The sequence below is a fragment of the Triticum urartu genome, chromosome 2 (genome assembly GCF_003073215.2).
Source record: "Triticum urartu cultivar G1812 chromosome 2, Tu2.1, whole genome shotgun sequence".
Lineage (NCBI taxonomy): Eukaryota > Viridiplantae > Streptophyta > Magnoliopsida > Poales > Poaceae > Triticum > Triticum urartu.
In genome coordinates this window covers 118211541-118225633 of record NC_053023.1, presented here as the reverse complement: position 1 = coordinate 118225633, position 14093 = coordinate 118211541, and positions in this window count along the sequence as shown.

Here is a 14093-nt window from a genome sequence, read left to right as displayed (position 1 = left end):
CTTATGTTCTAGTTCGAGAGGTAAGTGACATGCTTTTCCATAAACCATTTTATACGGAGACATACCCATAGGATTTTTGTATGCAGTTCTATAAGCCCACAATGCATCATCAAGTTTTTTGGACCAATTCTTTCTAGACCTATTAACAGTCTTTTGCAAAATTAATTTGAGCTCTCTATTGCTCAACTCTACTTGACCACTAGACTGTGGGTGATAAGGAGATGCAGTTCTATGATTAACATCATATTTAGCAAGCATTTTACGGAAAGCACCATGAATAAAGTGTGAACCACCATCAGTCATTAAATATCTAGGGACTCCAAACCTTGGGGAAATAACTTCCTTAAGCATTTTAATAGAAGTGTTGTGAGCACTACTAGTTGGAATGGCTTCTACCCACTTAGTAACGTAATCAACAACAACTAAAATATGTGTGTATCCATTAGAGGCAGGAAAAGGTCCCATATAATCAAAGCCCCAGACATCAAACGGTTCAATAACAAGAGAATAATTCATAGGCATTTCTTGACGTCTACTGATATTACCAATTCTTTGACATTCATCACAAGACAAGACAAACTTACGGGCATCCTTGAAGAGAGTAGGCCAATAAAAACCAGATTGTAATACCTTATGCGCAGTTCTATCTCCAGCATGGTGTCTTCCATAAGCCTTGGAATGACACTTGCATAGGATCTGTTCCTGTTCATGCTCAGGTACACAACATCTAATAACACCATCTACTCCTTCTTTATAAAGATGTGGGTCATCCCAAAAGTAATGTCTTAAATCATAGAAAAACTTTTTCTTTTGTTGGTATGTGAAGCTAGGTGGTATGAACTTAGCAACAATATAATTAGCATAATCAGCATACCATGGAGTACTACGAGAAGTACTTATAACATTTAATTGTTCATCAGGGAAGTTATCATTAATAGGTAGTGGGTCATCAAGAATATTTTCTAACCTAGACAAGTTGTCTGCAACGGGGTTCTCAGCTCCCTTTCTATCAACAATATGCAAATCAAATTCTTGTAGCAAGAGAACCCATCTAATAAGTCTAGGTTTAGCATCTTTCTTTTCCATAAGATATTTAATAGCAGCATGATCGGTTTGAATAATTACTTTAGAATCAACAATATAAGATCTGAACTTATCACAAGCAAATACAACTGCTAAAAGCTCTTTTTCAGTAGTAGCATAATTTCTTTGAGCATTGTCTAGAGTCTTACTAGCATAATGAATAACATTTAATTTCTTATCAACTCTTTGCCCTAGAACAGCACCTACAGCATAATCACTAGCATCACACATAATTTCAAAGGGTAAATTCCAATCAGGTGGCTGAACAACAGGTGCAGAGACTAATGCTTTCTTAAGTATTTCAAATGCTTCTACACAATCATCATCAAAGACAAATGGTATATCTTTTTGCAATAAATTAGTCAGAGGCCGAGAAATTTTTGAGAAGTCCTTAATGAACCTCGTGTAAAATCCAGCGTGACCAAGGAAACTTCTTACACCTTTGATGTCCTTGGGACATGGCATCTTTTCAATAGCATCAACCTTGGCTTTATCAACTTCAATACCTCTTTCAGAAACTTTGTGCCCCAAGACAATACTTTCATTAACCATAAAGTGGCACTTTTCCCAATTCAAGACAAGATTAGTTTCTTCACATCTCTGCAAAACTCGATCAAGATTTCTCAAGCAATCATCAAAAGAGGAACCATAGACGGAAAAGTCGTCCATGAAAACCTCACAGATCTTTTCACAAAAGTCAGAGAATATAGCCATCATGCATCTTTGAAAGGTAGCAGGTGCATTACATAAACCAAAAGGCATACGTCTATAAGCAAAAGTACCAAAAGGGCCTGTAAAAGTAGTCTTTGATTGATCTCTAGCCGACACAGGTATTTGAGAGAAACCAGAATAACCATCTAGAAAGCAATAGTGTGTATGTTTGCATATTCTTTCTAGCATTTGATCAATAAAAGGTAAGGGGTAATGATATTTCTTAGTAGCTTTATTTAATTTGCGGAAATCAATTAACATCCTATAACCTGTGATAATTCTTTGTGGAATCAATTCATCTTTATCGTTAGGAACAACAGTAATACCTCCCTTCTTAGGGACACAATGGACAGGACTTACCCATTCACTATCAGCAACGGGATAGATTATACCTGCCTCCAGAAGCTTTAGTATTTCTTTTCTTACCACTTCTTTCATTTTAGGATTCAGACGTCGTTGAGGATCACGAACTGGTTTGGCGTCTGCTTCCAAATTTATTTTATGTTGACATAGAGTGGGACTAATGCCCTTAAGATCATCAAGAGTATATCCAATAGCAGCATGATGCTTCTTCAGAGTTTTCAATAATCTTTCTTCTTCATGCTCTGAAAGGTTAGCACTAATAATAACAGGATATATCTTCTTTTCATCAAGATAAGCATATTTAAGATTATCAGGCAAAGGTTTAAGCTCAAACACGGGATCACCCTTGGGTGGAGGTGGATCCCCTAAAATTTCAACAGGCAAATTGTGTTGCAGAATAGGTTCCTGTTTAAAGAATACTTCATCTATTTCCCTTCTTTCATTCATGAACATATCATTTTCATGGTCTAGCAAATAGTGTTCTAAAGGATCACTAGGAGGTACGACAATAGAAGCAAGACCAATAATTTCATCCTTACTAGGTAATTCTTCCTCACGATGTTGTTTACTAAATTTTGAGAAATTAAACTCATGAACCATATCATCCAAGCCAATAGTAACAACATTCTTTTTGCAATCTATGGTAGCATTAACAGTATTTAAGAAGGGTCTACCAAATATAATGGGACAAAAACTATCTTGTGGGGAACCAAGAACAAGAAAATCAGCAGGATATTTAGTTTTCCCACACAAGACTTCAACATCTCTAACAATTCCAATTGGTGCAATAGTATCTCTATTAGCAAGTTTAATAATAACATCAATATCTTCTAACTCAACAGGTGCAATTTCATTCTTAATTTCTTCGTATAAGTCAATAGGTATTACACTAGCACTAGCACCCATATCACATAAGCCATGATAACAATGATCTCCTATTTTAACAGAAATAACAGGCACGCCTACCACAGGTCTATGTTTATCTTTATCACAAGGTTTAGCAATTCTAGCAGTTTCACCTTCGAACTGAATAACATGCCCATCAATATTATCAGACAAGAGATCTTTAACAATAGCAATATTAGGTTCTACTTTAACTTTCTCGGGAGGTGTATGAGTTCTAATATTGCTTTTACGAACAACAGTTGAAGCTTTAGCATGATCCTTTATTTTAACAGGGAAAGGTGGTTTCTCAATATAAGAAGTAGGAACAATAGGATCATTATAAGTGACAGTCTTTTCTTCAACTTTAATAGGTGCAGCTACTTTTCTTCTATGGGAGGATAATATTTAAACCACTTCTCCTTAGGGAGATCAACATAAGTAGCAAAAGATTCACAGAAAGAAGCTACTATCTCAGAGTCAAGTCCATATTTAGTGCTAAACTTACGGAAAATATCGGTATCCATAAAAGATTTAACATAATCAAACTTAGGTGTCATACCTGACTCCTTACCTTCGTTGAGGTCCCAATCTTCAGAGTTGCGTTTAATTCTATCCAATAAATTCCATATGAATTCAGTAGTCTTCATCATAAAAGAGCCAGCACAAGAAGTATTGAGCATGGTGCGATTGTTATCAGAAAGCCAAGCATAAAAACTTTGCATAATTATTTCTCTCGGGAGCTCATGATTGGGGCATGAATATAACATTGATTTAAGCCTCCCCCAAGCTTGAGCGATGCTTTCTCCTTCACGAGGCCAGAAATTATATATATAATTGCGATCACGATGAACAAGATGCATAGGGTAATACTTTTGATGAAATTCCAACTTGAATCTTTTATAGTCCCATGATCTCATATCATCACATAGCCTATACCATATCAATGCGTCTCCCTTCAAAGATAAAGGGAAGACCTTCTTCTTAGCAACATCATCGGGTATACCTGCAAGCTTAAATAATCCACAAACTTCATCCACATATATTAAGTGCTCATCAGGATGCTTTGTTCCATCTCCTGTAAAAGGGTTAGCTAGCAGTTTCTCCATCATACCCGAAGGAAATTCAAAAGGAGTTTCATTTTCAATAGGTTCAGTAGGTTGAGGAGCAACTCTTTGCTCTACTGGACGAGGTGAAGATACCCCGAACAAGCCCCTCAGAGAATTACTTTCCATAGTAACAAGTGACAGTAAATTTCAGCACACTATATAAATTTTTCCTTACCAAATTCCACCTACCAAAGGCGCTACACTCCCCGGCAACGGCGCCAGAAAAGAGTCTTGATGACCCACAAGTATAGGGGATCTATCGTAGTCCTTTCGGTAAGTAAGAGTGTCGAACCCAACGAGGAGCAGAAGGAAATGATAAGCGGTTTTCAGCAAAGTATTCTATGCAAGTACTGAAATAAGTGGTAACAGATAGTTTTGTGATAAGATAGATTGTAACGAGCAACAAGTAACAAAAGTAAATAAAGTGCAGCAAGGTGGCCCAATCCTTTTTGTAGCAAAGGACAAGCCGGAACAAACTCTTATAATAGGAAAAGCACTCCTGAGGATACATGGGAATATCGTCAAGCTAGTTTTCATCACGTTCATATGATTCGCGTTCGGTACTTTGATAATTTGATATGTGGGTGGACCGGTGCTTGGGTGCTATTCTTACTTGAACAAGCATCCCACTTATGATTAACCTCTATTGCAAGCATCCGCAACTACAACAAAAGTATTAAGGTAAACCTAACCATAGCATAAAACATGTGGATCCAAATCAGCCCCTTACGAAGCAATGCATAAACTAGGGTTTAAGCTTCTGTCACTCTAGCAACCCATCATCTACTTATTACTTCCCAATGCCTTCCTCTAGGCCCAAATAATGGTGAAGTGTTATGTAGTCGACGTTCACATAACACCACTGGAGGCTAGAAAACATACATCTTATCAAAATATTAAACGAATACCAAATTCACATGACTACTAATAGCAAGACTTCTCCCTTATCATCAGGAACGAACGTAATTACTCACAAAGCATATTCATGTTCATAATCAGAGGGGTAATAATATGCGTATAGGATCTAAACATATGATCTTCCACCAAATAAACCAACTAGCATCAACTACAAGGAGTAATCAACACTACTAGCAACCTACTAGCACCAATCCCGGACTTTGAGACAAGAATTGGATACAAGAGATGAACTAGGGTTTGGAGATGAGATGGTGCTGGTGAAGATGTTGATGGAGATTGCCCTCTCCCGATGAGAGGAGCGTTGGTGATGACGATGGTGATGATTTCCCCCTCCCGGAGGGAAGTTTCCCCGACAGAACAGCTCTGTCGGAGCTCTAGATTGGATCCGCCAAGGTTCCACCTCGTGGTGGCGGAGTCTCGTCCCGAAAAGTTCCTTCTTATTTTTTCTCATCGAAAGACTTCATATAGGAGAAGATGGGCGTCGGAGAGCCACCAGGGGGCCCACGAGGTAGGGGGGCGCGCCCCCCACCCTCGTGAGAAGGGTGTGGGCCCCCTGGCCTTCATCTTTGGCGAGGATTTTTCTTTATTTATTTTAAGATGTTCCATGAAGTTTCAGGACTTTTGGAGTTGCGCATAATAGGTCTCTAATATTTGCTCCTTTTCCAGCCCAAAATTCCAGCTGCCGGCATTCTCCCTCCTTATGTAAACCTTGTAAAATAAGAGAGAATAGCCATAAGTATTGTGACATAAAGTGAAATAACAGTCCATAATTCAATAAATAGCAATATAAAAGCATGATGCAAAATGGACGTATCAACGCCTCGCCCCAAGACCAAGGTCACTAAAAACCTGCCAAGAAGAAAACCGCCGAACCCTCTGATTTAAACGTTGATGAAGAACTGGATAATCCGGGATCAGAGGTAGAACTTGATTCTCTTGGCTCTTTTTTCATACACCTCATTGACAATTACTATTATCAGGATGACGCCGAAGCCAGCCATGTTGATGATGTAGAGGTAATTATTCTTTCCTTTGGTTTAGATCATCTGCCAACACAGAAAACCCGTCAAGCAAACCGGAAAGTAAGATTTTCTCACCCCCTAGCTTACTTGGACCCAAACTTTCTTTTGAAGAAGCAGCAACATAAAGCTCGCCGCACAACCCGGCACAACGGCCATGTAGTTACTTCAGCCGGTTTACCGAACACTCTAGTTTGGAAACGTCGATCAGAGGTCTCATATATTTCTGATACTCCTTATCCCAAGGCGGGTTATTTCCGGCAACCTCTTAGTCCGTCTGATTCAAACTATCAGGGAACACCTCATTCCTCATCTGGCGAATCAACGGCCACACAACTCCCTCCTCTCAAGACTGTTCCTGGGTGAGCACTTTAAACTTAACCCTTTATGCCTTACACTTGTTTCTTATACTAACTTTTATGTTTGTTCCTTTCAGGGCCAAGGCTAGAGCCAGCAAGAAGGCCAAACTGAATACACCGACTGATGATAACCCGGCCTCTGAATCGGAGAAGACCCCTGAACCACTGGACCCAAATGTTGATGCTATCTTAGATGATTTGGCACCTCAAGTTCAGGATACTTTTGTTGAACCGGTGGAGATAGATCCGATGAGTTAGGCTGCTGATCCACCAAGCCCAGCAAAAACGGCTGATAAACCGCCGAGCCCAGCCAAAACTGCTGATGATAACACAGACGATATCATGATCACCGGCGTTGGGCACACCACCCGTGGCAATCCTATCGCCTTATCAAAGCATAGTGCCAAAGAAGAACTTTCTGCTATGGACAAGGGCAAGTGGAAAACAGATTTATCAAGCTATGCCCACCTCAATGCCCAAGATATTCATTCTGGGTTCTTAAACCGCCTATACACAAGCCGCGACTATGAAGCCGGTTTAGTGGGCCTGAAGAAGGAACGATATGAGGTAAATACTGTTAACTCTGCATAATTGTTTCTCTTGTGTCCAATTTCTAGTGTCAACTCTAGCAGCCCCCAAGGGCCGGTTTATGATATCAATGTGAACCGAGACTTTGTAATACTTCAACTTTGCATGCGTAGCCCCCAAGGGCTGTTTTATCGTTTCAAGATGAACCGGGACTTTAAAGTATGAATCTTGCGATTTTTGCTTGTGTGGCCCCCAGGGATCGATTTATACCTTTAGGATGAATCAGTACCTTTCTGCCATGAAGCTTCCAAAATTCTTGATAACCATCTTTGTAAACTGATTGAGGAAAAATCCATAACTTTGACTTGAGCAAATATACATTAGCCCCTAAGTGCCAAGTGTATAACTTGTTATGTGCTTGGGACTTTAAAATGTCAGTTGATAAAAGCCATATGTATTAGCCCCCAAGAGCCAAGTGTATAACTTGTTATGTGCTTGGGACTTCAAATATGCACTTCCAACTCATTAAAAATGTCTCTGGCAGGCTGATCTGAGCAAAAAGGAATCTCAAATTGCTGACCTTCAGGAAAATATCAAGTCCCAGCAAGCAGAAACTTCCAAGGCTAAAGAGGAGCTGATTGGCGCCTTAACCGCCATGGAACAACTGAAGGAAAACTTTAAAAGCGAACGGGCAGGATGGGACGCTGAAAAAGCAACCCTGCTAAAGCGGGCAGAGGACGCTGAAACTGCTCTTAAACCGGTAGCAGAAGAACTGACTGGCTTGATGCGGCAAATCAATGCCATGACCACTGATGTGTTTGGTAAGTACCCTTATGATAAGCTTCAACATGTATTATCCCATAAACTGTCGGTTTATCAATATGTTCAATGATGCAGGATCTCGCATTACCCATATGGGCTCTGATATGCAAAAAAAAGTTGAAGGCTGCCTATACTCTTATAGAGCAGTTATATACCGGTGCACAACGGATCATTTGTACTGCCGCTCATAACAAACCGCCCCCAACCCTGATCAAGGAAACATTAGAAAAGTTGTCAATGCTGCCTGCCCGGTTGGACGAGTTAAAAAGATCAGCTGCAAGGGCAGGTGCTCTGACTGCGCTAATCTGGGCTAAAGCTTGGATACCAGATCTTGACTTGGTTGATATAGGACGCGGCTATCCGAGCATAAAGGAAGACGGGTCAGAGTTTGATAATGATGATCTTCGAGCTTTGACGAAGGAAATGCGCCCATTAGCGAGCAAATTGGCCGAAGAAACAGATCTTTCTCACTATCAGCCGATTTATGATGCTGACAACAAACGACTTGCTGCGCCAACTCATGATGTGGAGAATCTTATCCCACCAATCCGTAAGCATACCTACGCTCCTGATGTTGATCCCTCCACCCTTATAAGCGACGAAGCTGTATTTAAGGCCCTAACTGGAATCGACTAGACCACCATTGATTTCCAGCCACTGGGTGGAGAGGAGGAGGGTGAACCGGTGCAGGATGATCCACAACCGTCAAGCCAGCCTGGCGAAGAGTCATGATCCGGAGGCCGGTTTAATCTTCTGCATATTTCAATACTTGCTGAAAACAATTATCCTTTTGGGCATCAAAACGCCTTGTAATAGGCTAGTTTAAAAACTTGGTCTGCTATGCCATCGTGCATATTCACTTTGCATGATACTGTTAATCCGCCATGATTTATGTTATGTCTGCTTATGATTCTTAGCAGCCTTATTTGACCTATTTCTGCATATAACGAGTTGAAAGTGTCCTGGCGATTTATCGCCGGACGGGTCATAATGCCCAACTTATAATCCGGGTTTATAACCAGGATGTATTGAAGGACAATCATATATGAAATATATCATACCTGTGATATTGAATCACATCGTTGGCTCACCAACTTTCTGTAGTAAGGGTGATAACCCAAATCTTGAGTACTGATAACTCCTCCCTGTTTTGTCGGTTTATAGTAAAGTCGTACCGAGTTGTAATAAACACCGGAATATTCGTATATCATACTCGCGACTTGTAGTCGAAGCCAGACCGGGTCAATCAACACCGGATTATAGTTGAATGTATACTGAAGACTTATAATCGACAGCAAAAACGGGTCAATAAACACCGGATTAGTATAAAACGCCTCAAAAGAAACATCAGAAAGATTTCAGAAGAAAATATGCAAAAACTGTGAGGCTTTTCATGGGCTGCCAGGCCACTGAGTTAAACCATTTTACAAAGCCTTATAAGATGCACCTCACATCAACCAATCATCATTTTAACTATGACAAGTTCAGGGTCTTTATAAGATTGACTTGTCAAACATTCGACGGGTCTACCAGGATTACCTGGGCGGAGTGGCTTACTTAAAAAGGCAGGACAACCTGGGGTTTTAGGTGAATAGACTTGGCTTCCAAGCCTGGATTTTATAGCCTATTACAAGGTTATAGACTCTTTGTTCTTGTAGAAGCAAAGAGCCCCCAAGTAATATTTTGAGTTGTCCTCAATGGGTGCCTATGTTTGAGTTATGCTTTTCAACAGACTCTCTTTGGATCCTTTTGACTTCTGGGTAGCAAGCCCCCAAGTTTTTTTATGTGTGGCTTATGAGCCGAATCAATGGGTAATTAGAACTCCGCTTTACAAACAGAAGCCCCCATGTAACCAAAAACCTTTTAAGGAATAACGACAGAGGCCCCGCTTTAGCAGGGATGCCGGTTTTTTATATTGATCATCATAATATATACATTGTCAATATTATGTACATAAGAGGAGCCTATGGCTCAGGTGTAGTAAGGCCGAAGATGAGCTATATTCCACGGTCGGTGGGTTTCCTCCTCCGATTTACATGAGTCTTTGTGCTCTCAAACATCGATAAGGTAGTATGACCCATTGTGCAGATTCTTGCTGACCACAAAAGGTCCTTCCCAAGGAGGGGATAACTTGTGCATATCAGTCTGATCCTGGATGAGCCGGAGCACCAGATCCCCTTCTTGAAACGTTTTGGTTTTAACTCGACGACTATGATAACGATGCAGATCTTGCTAGTAAATCGCCGAACGCGCCGCTGCAATATCATGCTCCTCATCTAATAGGTCAAGTGCTTCCTGATGTGCCTTCTCATTGTCAGCTTCAACATAAGCCACCACACGGGGTGAGTCATGACGGATGTCACTAGGGAGAACTGCCTCTGCTCCATAAACCATGAAAAAGGTGTATAACCCGTAGATCTGTTGGGCATGGTATTGATGCTCCATAACATAGAAGGTAACTCCTCCACCCAACAACCGGCGTCCGCTTTAAAGGAACCATAAGTCGGGGCTTGATGCCTCTTAGGATCTCTTGATTGGCTCTGTTTGCTTGACATTAGATTGGGGGTGAGCCACTGATGACACGTCAAGCCGGATGTGCTCACGTTGACAAAATTCTTTCATGGCACCTTTGGACAGATTAGTGCCATTATCAGTTATAATGTTGTGTGGAAAACCAAACCGGAAAATCACCTTTTTGATGAACTGAACCGTCATGGCTGCATCACACTTACTAACTAGGTCTGTCTCCACCCACTTAGTGAACTTATCAACCGCCACCAAAAGGTGGGTCTTCTTATCCTTGGACCTCTTAAAGGGCCCAACCATATCCAGCCCCCAAGTTGCAAACTGCCAAGTGATTGGAATCATCCTCAATTCCTGAGCCGGAACATGAGCTCAATGTGAAAACTTCTGACAACCATCAAACCTTTTTACCAAATCCTCAGCATCAGCATGAGCCGTCGGCCAATAGAAGCAGGGATGAAAGGCCTTAGCTACTAGGGACTTTGAACCGGCATGGTGACTACAGTCTCCATCGTGGATCTCATGTAAAATCTCACAGCCTTCTTCAGGAGATACGCAACGCTGAAACGCCCCTGTTACACTGCAATGATGCAATTCGCCGTTGACAATGGTCATTGACTTGGATCGCCGGATTATCTGCCTGGCCAAAGTTTCATCCTCTGGTAACTCGCCCCGGTTCATATACGCCAAATATGAGACTATCCAATCTGGGATAACGTGAAGAGCCGCCACCAACTGAGCCTCTGGGTCGGGAACAGCCAAATCCTCCTCTGTAGGCAGCTTGACCGACGGGTTATGCAAAACATCCAGAAAAAAATTGGGTGGAACCGGTTTACGCTAGGAACCCAAACGGCTTAAAGCGTCTGCCGCTTCATTCTTTCACCGGTCCACATGGTCAACCTGATAACCATTGAAGTGACCACCAACAATATCTACTTCTCGACGATACGCTGCCATGAGTGGGTCCTTGGAATCCCAAGTACCAGATACTTGCTGAGCCACTAGGTCTGAGTCACCAAAGCACTTAACCCGACTTAGATTCATCTCCTTAGCCATTCGAAGACCATGGAGTAAGGCCTCATATTCAGCTGCATTGTTAGTGCAAGGGAACATTAAACGGAGAACATAACAAAACTTATCACCTCGTGGGGAAGTTAACACGACTCCAGCCCCCGAGCCCTCCAATTGCCTGAACCCATCAAAATGAATAGTCCAATAAGTATGATCCGGCTTTTCTTCCGGTGCCTGTAACTCTGTCCAGTCATTGATGAAATCCACAAGCGCTTGGGACTTGATTGCCGTACGAGGCACATATTTTAACCCATGAGGTCCAAGCTCGATAGCCCACTTGGCAACTCGGCCAGTTGCTTCCCTGTTCTAGATTATATCTCCCAAAGGGGCAGAACTAACCACTGTGATGGGATGACCTTGAAAATATTGCTTGAGATTCCGGCTTGCCATAAAAACTCCATACACCAGCTTCTGCCAATGTGGGTACCTCTGCTTAGACTCAATAAGTACCTCACTGATATAATAAACCAGCCATTGAACCGGATACTCCTTCCCATCTTCCTTGCGCTCCACCACAATGGCCACACTAACAGCTCGGTCATTACCAACCACATATAACAACAGCGGCTCTTTATCGACCGGAGCAGCAAGGATAGGTGGCTCAGCTAACTTCCTTTTCAAGTCCTCAAATACCGCATTAGCAGCATCACTCCAGACAAAATTATCTGTCTTTTTCATCATATGATAAACCGGCTCAATGGTGCAATACGACCCGCCAGACGTTGAACATCGTTAATACACACCGGTTTAGCCAGAGTTGTAATAGCTTTGATCTTTTCCAGATAAGCTTCAATGCCCTTGTTAGACACTAGAAAACCCAAGAGCTTGTCTGCCGGAACACCAAAAACACACTTGGCCGGATTAAGCATAATCTTATAGACCCGAAGACTATCAAAAGTTTCCTTCAAGTCAGCTATCAACGTCTGCTATTTTCTGGACTTCACCACAATATCATCCACATAAGCATGAACATTGCGCCCAATCTGATTATGAAGACAATTCTGTACGCAACACTGGTAAGTCGCCTTGGTGCTCTTGAGCCCAAAAGGCATAGATACATAGCAGAAGGCTCCAAAGGGAGTTATAAAAGCTGTCTTCTCCTGGTCCTTAACTGCCATTTTGATCTGATGATAACCAGAATAAGCATCCATAAAGCTCAAACGCTCACAACCCGCCGTAGCATCAATGATTTGATCAATACGAGGGAGAGCAAAGGGATCCAGTAGACAAACCTTGTTCAAATCTGTGTAGTCCACACACATCCGCCAAGTGCCGTTCTTCTTAAGCACTAGCACCAGGTTAGCTAACCACTCAGGGTGAAAAACCTCCACAATAAACCTTGCTGCCAAGAGCCGGGCTACCTCCTCACCAATAGCCTTACGCCTTTCTTCATTGAAGCGGCAGAGAAACTGCCTAGCCGGTTTAAACTTAGGATCAATATTAAGAGTGTGCTCAGCGAGTTCCCTCGGTACACCTGGCATGTCAGAAGGTTTCCATGCAAAGATGTCCCGGTTCTCACGGATGAACTCGATGAGCGTGCTTTCCTATTTCGGATCCATGTTAGCGCTGATGCTAAACTGCTTGGATGAATCGCCAGGAACAAAGTCAACCAACTTCGTCTCATCTGCCAATTTAAACTTCAAGGTCGGATCATGCTCCGTAGTTGGCTTTTTCAAAGAAGTCATATCTGCTGGATCAACATTGTCCTTGTAGAACTTCAACTCCTTTATTGCACAAACCGACTCAGCATAAGCCGCATCACCTTCTTCACATTCCAAAGCAATCTTACGACTCCCATGTACCGTGATGGTCCCCTTATGACCCGGCATCTTGAGTTGCAGATAAACATAACAGGGCCTTGCCATGAACTTAGCATAAGCCGGCCGTCCAAACAGGGCATGATACGGGCTCTTGATTTTCACCACTTCAAAATTCAATGTCTCTGATCTTGAATCATGATCATCTCCAAAAGCAACCTCCAGAGCTATCTTATCAACTGGATACGCCGATTTACCAGGTACCACACCATGGAAAACAGTGCTCGACGGTTTAAGATTTTTATCTGTCAACCCCATGCGACGGAAGGTTTTGTAATAAAGGATATTGATATTGCTCCCTCCATCCATGAGCACCTTGGTGAACTTATACCCCCCAACCTGATGTGCCACCACCAATGCCAAATGGCCCGGGTTATCAACCCGGGGTGGATGATCCTCTCGACTCCACAAAATGGGTTGTTCAGACCAGTGCAGATAACGGAGCACTACCGGTTCAACGGACTTTACTGCCCTTTTATGAAGCTTCTGATCGTGCTTGCATAAGCTAGTGGTGAAGACATGATACTGCCCACTATTCAACTGCTTCGGATTCCTCTGGTAACCCGATTGCTGCTGCTGACTCCCCTGATGATTATAACCACCCTGGTTGCCCTGACTGCCTTGATTGCCATGTCCGCTTTGGTTGCCTTGAAATCCCGAACCAGAACTGCTTCCCATGAGAACCGCCTCCTGAACCACCGGGCAGCCCATGATCGTATTGGAAAAGATCTGAGTTTTTGAACTCCCGCATAATAAAGCAATCCTTCCAAAGGTGCGTGGCTGGTCTCTCTCGCGCCCCGTGCCTTGGACAAGGCTGGCTTAACAGGCGCTCAAGATTGACACTTGATCCTTCACCCCGCGGGGGCGGTTTACCCTTACGATGCTGAT